Below are 18,701 nucleotides of genomic sequence, written 5' to 3'. Positions count from 1 at the left end.
TCTCTTAAAATAGCTTGAGTCGTTTTTACCTATTTTGTGACCCCTGCTTGACTTGTATACTTTTCTAAGACATGGTTACAACAATGCCTTAAATAGTGTTTTATAAACTGTAAAGTGCAATGCCAGGCATTATTATTATTGCCTTGTCTGTCTTCCTGGTTAGCCAAAGTCCTCCAAGGAGATAGGTCTTCTGGTGGTGGCTCCCCGATGGCTTTGACACGCACCCACATGGAAATATTAAACATCCGCTGCAGTCAGCGTCTGAGCACATGAGTCTTTAGACTGATGTCCTGGCTCTAAATGAAAAATGCATCCCACCCTGCTAATTACACACCACCAGAAACCGCAGAACAAAGATAATAGAAACTTACTAATTCCACCTCCTGCTAACTGAAAAAAAAACAATTCAAGGAAAATCTCAGATTCGTTTTCTCTTCTATGTTCCCTTTAAATTAAGTACCTTCAATTGGGCCCCTACTCTTACTAAAGTATCTTGCTTTCAAGTCTCAAAATGGAGGAAGAATTTAAAAAATACCTGCATCAGCCAGAAATTTTATGAACAAAATAATCTATTTTAAGAGAATTTTCTACACAGCTCTTGCCATCACAGTTTGCATACATGCTACCCAAAGCAACTCCAAGCCCACTGTTCGATGATGAGCTCTGCTCTTAATCGCACTTTGCCTTCAACTTGCTGTATAACCTTTGACAAACCGTCGTCCTCCCTGGCCTCAGTCTTCACATGTGTAAAATGAAAAAGTTGGCCTTTGAGGCTCTTGCCACCTTTGTCTCTGATTCTTTATCAAAGACTCTGGACATGGGGAAACCAAGACTTCCTGGGTCCAAAGTGCATCCAAACTTACAGATGTGCACAAATACAAATAAACTGAAAGCTGACTTTTAGACCCATAAAAACCGTATTCTAGTTTCCTGAAGGAAAAACCAGTTCCATTATCTTTAACTATGGTGGCCCTACCCTCTTCCCAAACCCAGGGTGGAATATAAGCAATGCCAGCTGGAGATCCAGATGTAGTCTTGCCAACACCACCCCTCTGTTTACTGAGTTCTGCGACCTGAAACCCAGTGACCCAGTTGGACCAAGCTGCCATCTGAGTCAGTCGCCCTGGGCTTTGGCCCCAGGACCGGTATGGTGAGTGCTGAACATGTTGCTTCTTAGAACTCGCCTTTGGTAATAGATTTTGACCTCCACACCCAGTGCAGGTAAGAGGTGGGCTGTCACCAGCCCTCACTCCCAACCCAGGTTACAACTTGTCTGGGAACAACTTCCAACTCAGTGGTGCTCAGCCTTGGCTACACATCAGAATCACATGGGTAGATCTGAAAAATCCTAATGCTCAAGTTGCACTCCAGACCTATTGTATTGGAATCTTGGGACGTGGGGCTCAGGCATTGTTATTTTTCAAGTTGCCCACATGGTTCCCATGGTGCCCAAATGCTGTACAGCCAATGTTGGATATCGCTGCCCACTAAGAACCTTCCATGCATGAAGTGAGATGAAAAGAGCTGAGAATTTTGAAAGTCTAAGCAACAGAGGGTTAGAGGCCAGAGGCAAAGAGACCTGAAATTGTCAAGACCTGAAAATATTGTGACCTGGCTGAGCTCAAGGTCAGGACCATGGAGTAGAAGCAGCTTGATTCTGAAGCAGGATTCCTGAAATGATGGGCAGGATAGAGGGGGACACTCCAGAGTAGGGGCACATGCTGTATCAGCACTCCGTGGGCTAGAACCAGACTGGTAAGCAAGGCTTGAAAGATGAGCAGGAGGCTTGAAGGTTTGAAGGTCAGAGCAGGTGGTAAGCTACACCCAGGGAGCTGGCCAGAGGAGCAAGGATCAGGCACTCAATCAAGGAGTCTGGGTTAGGAATGCGGGCTTGGAGCCTCCGTATGGGCAGAACGATGAATATTTATGGGATGATTTAAGTTTGCAATTTGCTTTCACATCCCTTTATCATATTTAATTATTATAGTGAACCTCTAAGATAGGCAGGGCAGACACAATTACAATGCCCACTCTCTAGATAAGAAAAATGAGGTTTGAAAAGGTCTGATAGCTTCTGTGAGGTCACACAGCTAAGAAACAACAGCAATAAGAATGGCTTTGACGACAAAATAAGAGAGTAAGGGAGGGTTCTTGTTTAGGGTAGGGACCAACTCCACCAATGGTGCTGACACAGGTTATTTCCTGGTATTTAGGCAGCACGTTACAGTTTACAGAGCACTTATCTCACTGGAAACTCAAACAACCCTGTGAGACAGGCATGGCATTGGGCAAATGAGAAACCTGAGGCTCAGAGATTTGTCCAGGGTCACACAGCCGGTTGAAAGCACAGCTCCGACTCCTTGCCCAGGTGAATGCTCCCTTCCTGGTCCCATGTTTTTGGCTGTCCTGAGGTCTGCAAGTTGGGAGTCCCTAATGGGAACGAGCAGCAAAAGATGAAGAGAAATCAGCTACGAACCCATAGGCCCTACACTGACAGGACTCAGTTGTGATTTTTTTTGCTCCCAGTTTGATTCAGAAGCCAGCTCTGTGTGGCAAGGTTTACAAAGTTACATAGAGAAAAGCTTAGTTTTATATATAAAAAAAAAAAAAAAAAAAACTGAGCTAAATTCTAGCAATTTAACTTCTGTCATCTAATATTTTACTAACTTCCCTTCTGCATTTTTGTATCCTCGCTTGCATTGGCAGTGAACCAAACCTGTTATAAGAGATATTTCAAGATTTTTTTTTTGGCTTTATTGTCATGGCTAAACGAAGTTAAGGCATTTAGGGTGACATTACTGCACACAATTTGGCCCATGTGATTCACTTCCTTGAACACTTCTTTGTGTAATCATCTTCACAGAAAGATGATGAAAGCTGGGATTCTCCTTTTTGGAAGGGGAAAGAAGTAAATTTATTTGGAGGTCAAAATCTAACTCTCTTTTCAGTATCCACCCTAATCCCACCTGCTCCTCAAGCCTTCTCTGATATCCACCTCTTGACAGGCTCCAGTCAAACCCTCTTCTCAGCTCTCACAGAGCGTTGCTTGTCTTCCTTGCAGTACATTCTGCTTTATATCCTGGCTCTCCTTGTGCATCTTTTCTCTTCTAGACTATGAACTCTCTAAGGGCAAACAGTCTTATTTATTCTTTGCATCTTCCACAGCATCAGATTATTCAGAAAATAAACACGTGGTGACTAAGTGTTTGAACTGTTGTGAAAGGATTCAGATGTCAACTAAAAATTCTTGGAAGTTAGTTTTAAAGAAAATACTGATTTAATATTTTCAGATAAATACAAAAGTGGTATCATCTAACTTACGACGAAGGTCAGTGAAAGCATAGTTCATGCCTTTCTAATTGACTGTTTCGTTAATGCTAAATGACAAAGTAAATACCATTATCAGAGAATCACAGCAGAAATGTCTGCTCTTAAAGAGGATGCAGTTGAAGGGCTGTGATTCTTATGTGGTTTATCTGTCTGCTCTCCTGTTATTTTGACCACAGTGGCTTTGTGTAACACTCTCTTTCCCATTAACATAATCAGACAAATGTCATCAGGGTTAAGAGGGTTGCGGGTGCGTAAACACTAACTTACAAATGATCACCCATGCGCACTAGAACATCTACCCTGCAGACAGAGAAAGGTGTTCCTCACTGTATGCTTGTATCAAAATCTTAGCTTATTACAATGAATAATAAGGTAGTTCAAAACCTCCTAGCCATTATAAAATGCACTAAATGGGCAAAGTTAAGTATTTTGAATGTCTTCAAATGTAATGATTTTGTTTCAATAAAGGTTCTAAAACTTTGATATAGGATGGTCTTAGGGGAGGCCATCAGGTTGACAGGGAGAAAGCCACTTGGCTTGAAGCTGCATTTGCAAAGCAAGCACCATGCTTCTGCCTTGATTATGTGTCTATTTCAGGAGGTTTGGGGGATGGAAGCTGAAGGAGATGATGAGAGGGCATTTTACCACTACAGAATCCAAAGCTCATGCTTTGTAACAGATGTGTTATCAAAATGTGCTTCTTGTCCTGAATCTGACTTGACTTCCAAAGCCCTAGTTACCAAGAGGAATATTAAAAATACTAGCTAGGAGTGGTGTCATTGCTTGTCAGAACTGTGCATTTAGAAGCAAATAAGTAAAGTTTTCTATCAACATAACAAGTGCTTCCAAAGGCATCTGGAGTTAGTAGTACTTGGTTGATCCTTAGATGTGGGCAATAGAATTCACTGATGAAATGCTGCTCATTTCACATGCCTCATAGAGCCACTTAATTGTGAATTTATGGTATGAATCTCTTACTGCGATTTTACTGTCAATCAAAAACATGGTTGTGTAGAATATTCCTGAGTGTGGGACAATAATTTAGCACGGGGAGGGCGAAAACACTTTTAAATTAAGTAGACTGATTCACTGAACTTGAAACCTAGACATCTGTTAATTAAAAATGAGTCTGATCTTGCTGATAAGAAAGATGTAAAAGCTTACTATTAAGAGACTTTGATTCCTGCAGGTCACTAGAGGTATGCTCTTCCTTCTCCCCCTCGCCTTCTCCTTCCTTCTTCTTCTCCACCCTTCCTTCCTCCTTTCATTCCTGCTTCATCTTCCAAGCTCACTCACCTCACCATCGCCATTCCACAGACAATTTACTTTCCAGACTGGGAAATTGAAGTTCAACCTGTTTCTGAAAGATCAGGCTGAGAGTTCCATTTTTAGCTTGAAATGAACACTAAATGGCATTGGCAAATCAGTTTGGCTCAGGGACACTTTGAAAGGTACCCACAGACTCCAGGTTCTACATAAAAAATGAAATATTTGGGTTCAAGTTTCATTTAGCATGATGTGAGCAGTCCTTATTTTATGATCTGAAAAAATGACATACGTGGGCCTTTTCTCTTCCAAATAATGAAAATATCCTGTGAAGTATTATGATACATGACTGAAAAGACTTTCTACTCATCTTATTAGGGTATATTTCTTCATTATTGCGAATGCCTTTGGTCCTATTGGAATCCTGAGACTCATTTGCAACAGGGCACAATTAAATCACTATTGATTCCCTTTTCCATATCTTTAATAAAAGGCGGGGAGGGTAAGGCAATACATTGACCCTCGCCCAGGAAAGTTCCTCTCTTCTGCATGTATTACCATGTCTCCTTCTTGAATTGTCTTAGAAATGGCTTTGATTCAGCTCACGGACTTATGTTCTTATCCAAGATCTACACACCATTTTACAAATGGAGTCAAGAGAGGTACATTAGATTAAATATTGATTTAAGTGTAATTCCATCCCTTCTTGCATTTGGGCAAAGCAGAAGGGCATCAGGTTAGCTGCAGGTAAGGCCACCTTTACACAGATGATTAAAGCAGGGCATGACTATGCAAGCTAAGGGCAGAGGAAATCAGGGAGTGCATTCGGCTGAAAACACGGGAAGGGATGGCCATGTTTTGATTTCTCTTTTTCTTTCCCATTCCCGCCATACCTTCAGAAACTAAGTTGAAATAGTTTTAGAGAGGGACACACAGGAAATTGACAGAGTCACACAGGGAGTCAGAAAACCCAGATCCAATTCCTGGCTCTACTGCTGACCAGGCATGAGTAATTTCACCTCTCTGAATCTTAGATTTTCTCAGCTCCAAATGAGGGCAATCGTCTCCTCCTAGGCCATCTCATGATACTACTACTGTGAGGACCACTTTAAGTTCATAAGTGTTTAAGGGTTTGTTAGGATGGTAGAAGTTAGAGAGGAGGAAGTTTCATTGTAGTACAGGATGATACATTCAATCTGCAAAATGGTTTTATTTCTTTGTTTTACCTCTGTTGTTTATGTTTGTTATCACCAAACATGGTTCCCTGCAAAGAAAGCTCAGCCAGTTTCCTGGACACCCATTAAAACAGGACATTCTGTGGTAAATCTTAAAATTATACAACTTAATCAGCACACAGCACACAATCTCATCAGACATGTGTGCCCACCCTACCCATCCACCCCCACCACGCTGACAATTCCCTTGGGATTAATTCACAAGAGGAACAGATTGAAAAGTAATGTTAAAAGGCTTTTAGTTTGCCAGACCCTTACACACTCATGAACTCATTTGATTCTCAGTAATATCATTAGGTGACCAAAGGGGAAATAATTACCTTCATTGGGAGCTGAGGAAATTGAGGCTAGGGGGTTAAATTACTCATGCCAGTCATCAATAGAACCAGGAATTGGTTTCCAATGCCCTAAATAACCTTGCCTATTTTCCTTCCTACCCCTGTGTGGATCCCTAAGCTCCTGGTTTCAAAAGAACCATGAGACCTTGATTCCCTTAAGGGCAGTGTAACTCCAAGGCCCTAGTTTTGCAAAAGAGATACATATTTGAAAAGAAAAAATGTCTGAGTGTGGACATTTGGAGGTTACAGGGAGAGGTACCATGAAAGTACAAATTTATACAATAAATACCACTCCCTTCATTCATAAATTAATGTGTTTTTACAAATATATGCAAGGTAAATGTTGTGATGATCTTATCGAGACTGGAGAACAGGGTGGGAGAAAAATCAATATAGAAATACTACTCATGACTGACTGTGTTGAGAAGGATTCCGAGGGTTCATCTAGGCTTACTAAGAAATAGTGATTTGTTGGTTTGATAGTGTCTGCCCATCATGGGCCATGGCAATGGGTAGCCCCAATAACATGGGTAAACACCATGGTCCAGCTGACAGAATTTGACCTAGAGATAGGTTTTGTTTGAGGAGCCCAGTGTTTCAAATATTTTAATATCTGAAGACTTTCATATTCTCCAGCTCTCCCATAGTCTACACCATTCTCTTATTTTTCCACCCTTGGCCACCTGAAACTTTGACTGGCTCCTGAAGACATTTTGGTTTATGATCTGGATCTACGGATCAGATTACTTGGTCTGGCACTGAAATCGTTCTGCAGCCCAAGTCCTGCTATTTTTATTGCCTACTTCCCATTAATTCCTAACACAACCCTCTTCTCTGGCTTGACTTCCTCGCTGTCCTACTTATTCATATAGAAGCCAGGATCCTGCTCCTCCCTAAATGATGATCTCCTGGCCATTCTTCAAGGCCAAGTTAAGCCCTATGTCCTCCATAAAACATTCTTCACCATTTCCTCTTACAAACAATTACAATATTCACTATTACACAGTTTGTCTTTGTTCTTAATCTGTACTGTCTGGTAGCATTACTCAAATGTTTGGCATAGTTTATATGTGCATTGTATAAGTAACATTATATATATATATACACACACACTTTGTCTTTACATATAGACTGTAAGATACTTAAAGAAATTGCACTTTCTCATGTCTACTTCCTATTTAGCACTTATAGTATATGCTCAAAAGATGGTTGTAGAATGGATGATAAACAAGAGTAAGTACCTGAGGTAACATACCATGCTCCAGTAAGAGGAACTGAAACACTGAACAGTATACTAATTCTCATAAATTTCAGTTTCATGGTGCCAATTAAGAATATATATATATAGATATGTATTACATTTTCCATAAGAACTACACCCAAAGTTAACAGATACAAACTGTAATGTGTCAGGAACTTTATATAGAAGACCATAGCTTACTGAAGAAATAGTCTGATTTCACCTAGAATTCCTAGATTTGCCTTGAATAACTTTCAAAATATGCTCCTGAGGGTACCTGAGTGATAAAATACCTAAGATTTCTCATCTACTAAGGCCTACTAAGGGCAAGAGACTTTAATAAATTGTATCATTCAATCCTCACAATTCTGCAAGACAGCTCTTTTAATCTCCAACTTTATGGATAAGCAGACTGAGACGAAGATGAGTAGCTTCTTAAGACCATAGAGTATTATGTGTCTTTATGATTCAACACATAACCGAGACCCTTGTGTAAAGTGGGAGTCCAGGACACAGTTACCCAATGCATATTGATGAGTGTTGGCGTAAAGAGTCTGGATTCTGTCTTCTCTACCCATACCAAAGAGAGCTCTGTTTCTAGTCCGAGAATATCCAATTCAGTTTTCTTCTTTGCCACATGCATAAGCGTATGGCAGATGGCTTCAACACATATTTGTGTGCACAGAAAACCCCTCACCCATGAAGACCCATGGAGGACCCAAGTCACAGCACATGCTCTTAACAACAGCCAAGGGTAGACATGTTATTCTACTCAGGAAAAACCTTGAAACGATTCCCCATTGCCTTAAGAGAAGTAACAACCCTTTTGGGGGGGATTTCTTGGCACACTTCTAAGTATTAAAATTAAGAAAGGGGCATGTGTCCAGTTGAAAGTAGAGTGGATTATGTCCACTGTCACTGAACTATTTCTCTGATTGCCTTTCGCATTGGAGGTGGTGTTTGAAATCTGCCTGCTGCACTGTCTGCTTGTTTATATGCACACTAGGCAGCATTCTCCCTCTTGCAGGAAACATTGTCTTGTCACTCGGTTCCACTTCTCTCTCCATGCTCCTTACAAGCTGCACACGTGACACATGACCCACGAGGCTTACCTGAAAAACACCACGATGACGGAATGCATGGTGTTTGTGTGTCTGCTTCAGCAAAAATAAATTTAAATTTTAATAAAAGACGTGGTAGCACACTCACAAGAGTTGACGGCACATCCCTTGTGCCTGGTACACCAGTTTCAAGGGCAAAGGGCAACATCCTGAGCCTGGTATTTAAGACTCGTCCCAATTTGGGCCCAACAGAACTTTCCAATCTTCCTCCAACTGTTCGCCTTCACTCCCCTAAGGCTAGGCTACATTGACCTGAACCTTGTCCCTTTCTTTTCATCACATGTCTGTGATGATTCTGTTTCCTATGCAGGGAATGTCCTCTGAGGATAAAAGCCAAGTGCTGCCTTCTCCAAGAAGTCTTTCTTGAGTCTTTCCCCTCCTTCCTAGAGATTATCCCTCCCACATCTCACTCTCTGTATATAACTTGTTAGATTTCCCATCACTTTGTCTCTTGTGTTAGACTTACTTGTAAATACATCCTAACTCCTTTACTAAATTGTAAGTGCTTTCAAGTGTGATCCATGGCTGAATATCTACTCTGCCTCACTCAGAGAAGAAATCAATCCACCTCATTCAACATGATGGGAAGTTCTTTAAGGATACTCATTGCCCCATTTTTTTTAGGCATTTTTTTTTCAGGCACAGCAATTAATTTCTTCTAGTCCACTTTGTATCAGCTGCTATTTGCATCTTCTGGGCCTGCTGTGGAGGTTGCCTGCAGATGGTTCTTGTGTGTGCAAATGGCTTCTTGGGAACGTTCTCAGCCTGCAAGGGCGTGTGTGGCCTGCACTGGGATGGGGGTTGGGCAGACTCAAAGTACTGGGGATTTAGCACCCCAGGTATTTCCTTCAACAAGCGAGGATTAGGTGGATAAATGCCCTGGCTTCCTCTCCCCTGGGCAGGACACTTCTGATGTGTGTCCCACACTGTACCCTGAGAGTCCTCACCGGGACTGAGCTACCTTAGTCGACAGCTGTCCTGTCACTAACACTCCTGTCATTGCCTTTCCTCCCTGACGACCCACTTCACCAACTCAGTGCTTCCTAAAGAAACAAAGCGCTCCCAAAATCTTAGGGTCTGCAGTTGGGGGACCCAAACCAAGACAATTTCTATCCTCTCCCCACAGTCCTCTGGTAATCAGATTTGGGATTCGAATATGGAACACAGTGACTCAAACTGACCAACACAGAAACTGGCCTCATCATCCCCAGAAGATCCTACAAGGTAGGACTTGTCCAGAGGAAACGAGATGCTGCAGGGCTGTTAGAATCAGTTCACTGAAACTTAGAGCCAGCTGGGCTGTGGCCAAAGTGACTTCACCTTGAAATTACTGCTGTTTTTAGTGCTGGGAAAAGTGATTGGCTGCAGTGAGTGCCTTAAAAAATACACTTATTACTGTTTGGATAATAAAATAAAACCAGTTATCAGAGATTCGGGCGTTCTCAAACATGCTGGGCTCTAACACTGAGGCTCACAGAGCCAGAATCTTATCTCAGCTCAAAATCTAATACCTGACCAGAAAGATTAATGTTCTTCACAGTAATGACATTTTTACCATTACAAAAAGAGCAATTTACTTTTCCAACTTCCTCTTCTTCCTATCCTAGCCTGTCAGAGAAAATCGCAGTCTCACACATGAAATATTTTCAAACCAGAGGTGGCAGGTTTATGGAAAATGACTCTGAATGTATTTGGGCTCAGACCAACTCTCCCAGCTCTATATTATTCATGATAAGCGTGACTTCCAAGCCTTGGCTTTGTCAGGATTTCCTATTAATTGTTAATGTAACAGCTAAGTCTCCCTGAAGTGTGTGTTATTTTCTCATTTATAAAATCATAAGCCTTGGGTTAATCCCTCATTAGATCAATAATATTCTCATCAAATGAATGTAATACTGCCCAAGTGGGGAATACGACAGATAACCATGGCAGTGGAGTGCTACTCCTACCACCCTGTGAGTTTGAGCCTCATCTCTACCCGTCTCTGCACCCACTCTGAAGGCAGCGCTTCTCACCTGGACCAAAGCAACAGCCTCTCAGGCAGACCAGTGGCCTCCCCAGACTTCTCTAAGCCACCCGCCATGCTGTCATGGCACCCTGCTCATGGATCTGACCATGTGACTGCCCTGCTCTGAAATCACTGAGAGCATATGGAGGAATTCCAAGAAATCTACCTGCAGTCATACCCCACCCCCCAGCAGAGCCCCTCCCTTTTCTTTTCAGGCAAGCACTCTTCCCGTTTGTGTGAAAAGCTGAAAAGGCCTCTGGATGCTCTTCCCAAGGTCATTTCCTCTCAGACCCAGGGAGGATGGGGCACCTAAGCTCGCCAGTTGCTCTTATCCTTCTAGACTCTGCATTTTTGACCTGAGATGAAGGACAGAAACGATGGGTGGAGCTCCCATAACCCAACCAGACTCTTCCTGCGGGGGCACCGTTCCTGGTATTTCTCCCTCCTGGGCCTCTGGAGCGACTCTTCTACAAGCGATTCCTACCAAGGTTGGTTCTTCAGCCTCCCCATAGACGTTGCAATCCCAGTGCACTTCCTGTGAGTTTACTTTAGCCTAACATAGAGTATGTTTCTGTTGCTTACAAGCAAGAAACTCTGGCTGACACAGCTCACCACTGCCTTAAAGATAAAGACTCATAATCTCAGTTCCTGCTTATTCCTCCATTTTCACACCACACTTTGGCCACACCAGCCTAATCACCACTCCCTGGACACAATACATAGACACACAGTCATCCATGCTCTTTCTTACTGGACCATCTTTCTCCCCCTTGAGAATTCTTGCCCACCATTCATTGAAGTCTCACAGACCTGGGTTCCAATCCCAGCTCTGACACCCAAGAAATTCCTTGGCTTTGTGCAAGTTACCTGAGCTTTGTACATTGGCTCAGGTATAAAATGGGACTAACACTGCCTACTTTACGGGATGGCTGAGAAGGCAGAAGAAAGCCTGGAGACAGCAGTCATCATCACTAGGTACTCAGCAAATATTTGTTACAAGAATAACCCAACATGTTTGAGTTACCTCTAGCATGCTGATAAAAACAAACAGTCCAAAAATGAAACATGTAGAGTCATTTACGTGTAATGAGTAGCACATATTCCAAGGAATTACAATAACACGTGGGTACACATGCACATATGTGTGTGTGTATGCGTGCGTGCATGCATGTGTGTGTGTGTGTGTGTTGTTTCAAGACCTCTCTTCTGGTCAGAGTCTAGCAAAATTAAAAAATAAAAACCATTGAGAAAGACTGGCTATCTGTAACCACTCCACATGATATCATGTGTAACAAGAAAGCCAAAAGTTCCTACCTTACAACCAGGGTGATTATGGTTCTCTGGACCCAGCCATATAAAGATAACAATCCTGTCTCTTGAGAAGACAGCCTACATAGCTCTACAGTGTGTTCCTCGACCAGAAAGCTGTGCTCTAAAAACCAAAGATACATCATTTTCTCCATCAAAGTGAACTTTAGTTACTAGTAAAGGAGCCATTGAGTTGAATGAGGATGCTAACCTGCTTCAAACATCTCTGCTGAGTCAACCCAGTGAGCAATGGAGACCGCAGGAAAGGCTGGCTTGATTTACATGTGTGTCTATCTATGTGATAAGATACATTTTCTGCTTTAATTACTCAGTGTTATTTGTATCCAATATAGCTATAGCCTATCTGTTTCAGGACAACATGATGAATTAAAGGTGAGGAAATTCTTAAGATATTGGCAAAAGTAAGAGTGAATTCCAGTTCTGAATGGGCATGGCAAATTGCACGATAAAATCACCTCTTCCTTTGTTGTCTCCCTTTCTTCAGACTCTAAGACAGAGTCTGCAGAGGCACAGCAGACTTCTTCCGCTGGGCAGAAGACAGGGGGTTGCAATTGCATCACGGAGCAAAATTACTCAAAAATGACTTCAGGAAAAGGAGTGGAAGCCAGCTCCTTCTATCCTAATTCTCAGTCCTTTGGAGGGGCCACAAGGTGGAGGGAGAGGGCTCTGAATTGAGGACCAGGTGACCTGGGTCCCAAAAGGGTCCCTGCAGCTCAGTCAGGTGCTCCTGTGGGGCCTTGATCTTCCTTCCAGAAAATGAGGGGCTTTGGGATGTGAGCAGAGTTTCTCTACTAGGTTTCTCTATGGCCCTAAGGTTCCAAAGAATCCCTGAGGAGTAGGCAAAGGGCAGCTCTAGACTTCACCCTAGCCTCCTCTTCCCATCTCGGCAAGACAACTCTGCATTTATAAGTTATATGTATGGGCTTCTATGTAAAATTGCAAAACAAAAGACTGCAGCTAAATATTTAGGAAAATCCCAGTCTAGACAATTGTGAATGAGAACAAACACTTACATAGCACCTACCATGTGCCAGGCTCTTTTCTAAGCACTTTACATACATCAAAGCATTTGATCCTCGCAACAACTCCTATAAAGCGCTATTATTAAACCCACCTTATAGTTTGAGAAACTGAGCGATTGAGCAATTTGCTCAAGTTCATAAAGATTGTAGGTGGCAGAGCTGAGGTATGAGCCAAGGCTGTCTGGCTCCATGATTGGTGTTCTTAATGCTGATCCTGTATTACTTCTCCCCAGCATCTTTCCTTCTCAAAGAGTCCATGATTCCAGTATCAGAAACTTGGTCTCATCTTTAAATATAAATCTGCTCTCATAAAACTAATTTTGGTACCCAAAATACTCCCCACTAGGGGCTTTCTCTGAGCAAGAATTCAGGCTATGGCCCTTTAGCTAAGGATGGGCAAGAGAACGACTGTGGATTCCCTTCACAAGAAGTAGGCTTTTGAAAGACAAATGGGGATTAATCTTCCTTCTTCACTCTTCCATTCCTTTTTCTCACATTTACTGACGATTTGTGATAGGCCAGGAACCAAATGAAGCAGTGGAGACAAGGGAATTGAAGTCACAGTTCCTGACATGAAGGGCCTCAGAGTCTAGAGTGAAATGAAAATCTATAATTCACAGAAGAAGTCCTGAGGCAGCCACCGGCCAGGATGACATGTCAGTAAAGAAGAAGACAGGAAAGACTCCTACAGGAGAAACCTTTATATAATTGAGGATGATCACAGGAGGATTTAGCCAGATAGACAGAGAAGGAAAGGCTAATTCTGGGTAAAGACAGAACATATTCAAAGGCATGTAGATGCACGATTACACGGCATTCTTAGGGCTCTTCAAATAGCTAATGTGCCTGGAAACTATCGGGTATCTGAGCTAGCAGTGACGACGCCTCAAGAGAAGAGTAAGAACTTCGTAAGGGAAGACTACATACAAAGGAGCTTGGATTTTGGAGTCTCATAAATTATAGGATGGAGTTAGCAAAGGGCTGCAGGAGATGGGAGTGGAAAAGAATAAACAGTATTTCCATTACTAATCAATTGACTAATCCAATCAGTAATTGGATATATGTAATTCAAAGCTAAGAACTGGTGGGAATTGGTCATGCTCGCCACGGATCATTTCACATCACAGCCCCTTAGAAATGCTTCAAAAATAAAGGATCCTTGAGACAGATGGCCCCATAAGACTCCTGGCACATGTCATATGCACTGACCAGGAGGCAAACTGACATCCAGACAGAGAACACCTCATTCCACTGTATCTGGGGCATAAGCCCTACTGCTCACACCATGAATGTGCCACTTGCCCTCTCAGGATTGCATTCCTTTTGCAAATACCTTTCAGGTAACCTTGAGTTCCCATCATTCTTTATCTTCTAGAACATGGTCGAAACAGATGCTAGCCTCCAAACTGAAGGCCCAATAAAATAACTGGAGTGTTTATTAGCTCTGCCATTAATATGTGGAAAAAGAAAGCACAGCCAAGAGAAGGTACCAAGCTCCTCTAGTCCCCCTGACAAGGAAAAGGAAGAGAATGGTTATCGATCACTTAGGATGGAGGCAGATTGTCTGCTACAATCTCTCCAGGGACTGCTTCCCTTAATCCTCAAGTCAACCTGGTGAGGCAGCTATTCTCATTTTACAGATGAGAAAACTGCCGTGCAGGGAAGTATCACTCGGGTCGTGCTGAAGGGATCTGAGCCCAGGTCTGCTTGACTGCAATGTGTATGCCACTACTTCTCCACGCACAGTTTATCTGAAAAGATTGGAAAAGGTTAAAGGAATTATGTGTGAGAATGTGCATGGATGTGTGGAAAATTCCAGCACTATTATTTGGATACCAGTGCTGACTGAATCTCTTATATTATTGAGGGGTTACTTAAGGTGACCACACCTGTGGAGCATTTTTAGCAGCTTTCCTGTCTCTATTATTTTCCAGCTGAAGCTTCCAGGCTGGGCTGTCAGAGTCCATCAGTGGAGACATGCGCTTAGGTGGTTTTTATCATGCACACAGGACTAATGTGCTCTTCTTCCATTTGGCCTGGCTGTCTGCATCTCCTGCTGGGTGATATGATTCAATAAACTTGTCTCTTAAAGAAACTGAGTTAGAGCTGGAGAATTATTACACTTCCACCTCCCCTCACATATCTCCAAGGATTTTTGAGCCTGCTGTGAGAGAAACTTGCATCCGCTTGGTGTGAGGAGCGGCCCGCGTTCGGTCTGGGAAGATGGCATTGTGTAAAGTGTGGCATTTCCGTGAGCGCAACTGAACACAAACACGGCCTTCTTATTAGCATGTTTCAAATATTTAGCAAGATCCAGACAGCATTTACATGCATAATGTTTAAAATAATGTACCTTCTGTTATGAATGAACCTTGAAATTGCGAAGTGCCTATGGCAAAGTTCTTCACCTGCCTTTCTCCGCTTGCATTTAATCATCTTGAAGATCTCCGAAGTGTAAGGGAACATGCTAAAACAAGAGCTCACGTGCTACGCATGTAGTCAGAAAACTGACCACTATGATGGCAATGATCTCAATGTTCCCCAGGGTGGGAGTGGGAATGGCATTCGTCACTACAGGTGCAGGGGGAAGGTGTGGGGCTTGTTTTGAGGGTGCTAGTCTTCTGATTGTTTTGGTAGCAGAGTTGTGTAAAGTGGTGATACCATCCATTCATCTGTCAGTGGACACCTGGGTTGTTTCTGTATCTTGGCTATTGCGGACAGTGCTGCAGTGAACACGGCAGTGACAACATCTCTGAGACTCTGGTTTCAATTCTTTTGGATTTATCCCCAGAAGTGGGATTGCTCGCTCATATGGTAGTTCTATTTTTAATTTTTTGAGGAATCTTCAGATTGTTTTCCATAGTGACTGAACCAATTTGCATTCTTATCAACGGTGTACAAGGGTTCCCTTTTCTCCACAACCCTACCAACACTTATCTTTTGTTTTTAAATAATGGCCATCCTAATAGGTATGAAGTGATATCTCACAGTTTTGATTTACATTTCCCTGATGAGCATCTTTTCATATACCTGTTGGCCATTTGTATGTCTTCTTTGGAGAAATACATGTTCAAGTCATTTGCCCAATTTTTAATCAGATTATTATTATTTTTTCGCTATTGAGTTGTAGGAGTTCTATTGTCAGATGAAAAAATAAAGAAAATATGGTAGATACACACAGTGAGATATTATTTCCTTAAAAAAAAGGAAATCTTGCCATTTGTGACAATGTGGATGAACTTCAAGGACATGGACAAGTAAAACAAGCCAATCACAGGACAAATACTGAATGATTCCACCTACATGAGGTATCTAAATAGTCAAACTGGTAAAAACAGAATAGGCTGGTGGTTGACAGGACTGGGGTTGGGGGTTATTCATCGGGTATAAAATTTTAGTTATGCTAGATGAATAAATTCTAGAGACCTGCTGTACAACATAGTGCCTGTAGTTAGCAATACAGTATTGGACACTTCAAAATTTGTTTCAAGAGTAGGTCTCGGGTTAAGTGTTCTTACCACAGGCAAAAGAAGAAGAGACTTAAGGAAACTCTGAGAGGTGTTGGATTTGTACACTATCTTGATACTGGTGGCATCATGGGTGTCAAACTGTACACATTAAATATGTACAATTTTTGTGTCTCAATTATACCTCAATACATCTGTTTTATTAAAAAAGAGGTAAACAAGGAAAATGCAAATTATACTGAACGTTTCATTTAACCCTCATAGCAATCTTGCTGGGTGTAATTATCACTATTTAAATTATGAGAACTCTGAAATTTGGAGAAGACATGTGACTTGGCAACACCCAAGGCTACAACTAAAACCCAGACCTTTTGACTCCAAATATTCAGTTCTAATGCAAGAATGTGTGCACAGTCCCTGGTGCATAGTAATTCCACACACAAGCGCAAGCTGGTTGTGATCAGGCCTATCCATACACGGTCATAGATTAGCTAATTCTAGAAAAGCAAAGTTGGATGAACTCTTTAGGACCATCCACTCTATCGCCTCATTTTACAGGTGGAGGACAGGATAGAGTTAGGGGACAGAGTATCAAAGAATGCCTGTTCATACTTTCTTCTCAAGGTTAAGGGAAAGGAAAAGAGCAGGGGCAGTCTGAGAGTGTCAGACACTGTTGGTTGACCACTGAAAAGCCATTCTCAACCTCCTTTTCCTCTGCTACTTCCCTTTATAAAAGCTGCACAAACTAGAACCTCAATTCCACAGCCTCCCTGGAAGGTAGGGATGCCATGTGACCCCAGCATCCTGGACAATGATATGTAAGGGGAAATCTGATGAAGAGGTACGGGGAAAGATAATCTCTCCCTGTTAAAAGGAGAGAGCCACATGGAAACCCTCTCCTTCTTGCTTTTGGAGATGATGGTGTGAGGATATGATGGCTGGAACTTTGGTAGCCATTTTGTTACCTTACGGGGAAGGCCAATAGAATTGCTGGCACACTAACCCATCACCCTGCCTTCAGGAAACTAGTGAACCATCTTCAGAACCATCTAACTCTAGACTTTTTATTACTTGAATAGTATGTGTCCTTAAGTTTTAAGCCAGTGTTGGGGTTTCCCAATATCTGCAGTCTAGTGCATGTGGACTGATGTGGAGCAGGAATCAGCAGACATTATTACCTGTCTTTCTTTCCTCTCTCCCAGTGTCTTGGAGGGAACCAGGATTCTGAAAATAGCTCCACTAGATGGTGAACTCCATTAGAGTAAGGACAGTGTCTGTCTTGGTCATTGCTGTATTCCTGTACCTTGCAATGTGCCTGGCAGAAAGTACATTTTAACAAGTATTTGCTGATTAATTTTAATTAATTAATCACTCTCTCCACAAATATTCATTATGCATCCCTAGGATAAGCCAGGCCCTAACATAGATGCTGGTAATAAAGGGATAAATAAGATGTGCACTCTGTCCTTAATATGCTGGCAGTTCAAGTGGGGGAGGCAGATATGGACCACAATTGGGACTCAGTGTGAAAAGTGCTGGAACAGAGAAGTGCTGTAACTGTTATGAGCATGGGGAGTGGAGGAACTTATGCTGGTGGGGGGAAGAGTGAGGATGAACTTGTAACCTCTCCTCCCAGCTCCTGCTCTAATTTTCAGTCTTGGGGTTCAGTTCAAATAGCAAATGTTTATTCAGCATCTACTCTGTGCATGTCATTATTCTTGGCAATAATTATTAATCATCATTAAAAAATAGCTTTATAATGCTTATGGTGCACCAGTCACTGTTCTTTTGTGACTTACATATATCTATTTATTTTCTTCTTTACAACAGCCCGATGAGTTAGGTACTGTTATTTTCCTCATTTTACAGATGGAGAAACGGAGACAGAGAAGGATGAAGTTAATTTACACAGAGACTAAGGGGCAGCGTCAGAACTGAATCCAGGCTGTCTGTCTCCAGAAACCAGGTATTAGCCAGGATATGGAAGACCTGCTCACTGTTTTCTAGATATTTCCAATCATTTGAGAGAAATGGAAACAGATGCTTTCATCCCTGCCCTGGTTCTTGCATTTGATCTGGACACACATTTTGCTGGATTTCGATTCCAGCCAAAAATATAGCATCAGCCAGGCTCTCTCTTCCTCAAGCAGTCACCCCATCCTCGCAGAGCAGGCAAATTACCTGTCCTGTGACGGCGCTGCTACCCCCGTGACGGCACTGATCTCCACCTTCATTTTCAATGTGGTCCGCAAAGGACCAAGCCTGAGGTTGGGCTGAGAAAGTCTCTGTCTGAGGAAAATGAGTTTAAAGACACTTTCCACTGAAGACATTTTTTTTCTTGCAAA

This window comes from Camelus dromedarius, chromosome 2, assembly GCF_036321535.1.
Source record: "Camelus dromedarius isolate mCamDro1 chromosome 2, mCamDro1.pat, whole genome shotgun sequence".
NCBI lineage: Eukaryota > Metazoa > Chordata > Mammalia > Artiodactyla > Camelidae > Camelus > Camelus dromedarius.
This window is presented reverse-complemented; position numbering follows the sequence as displayed.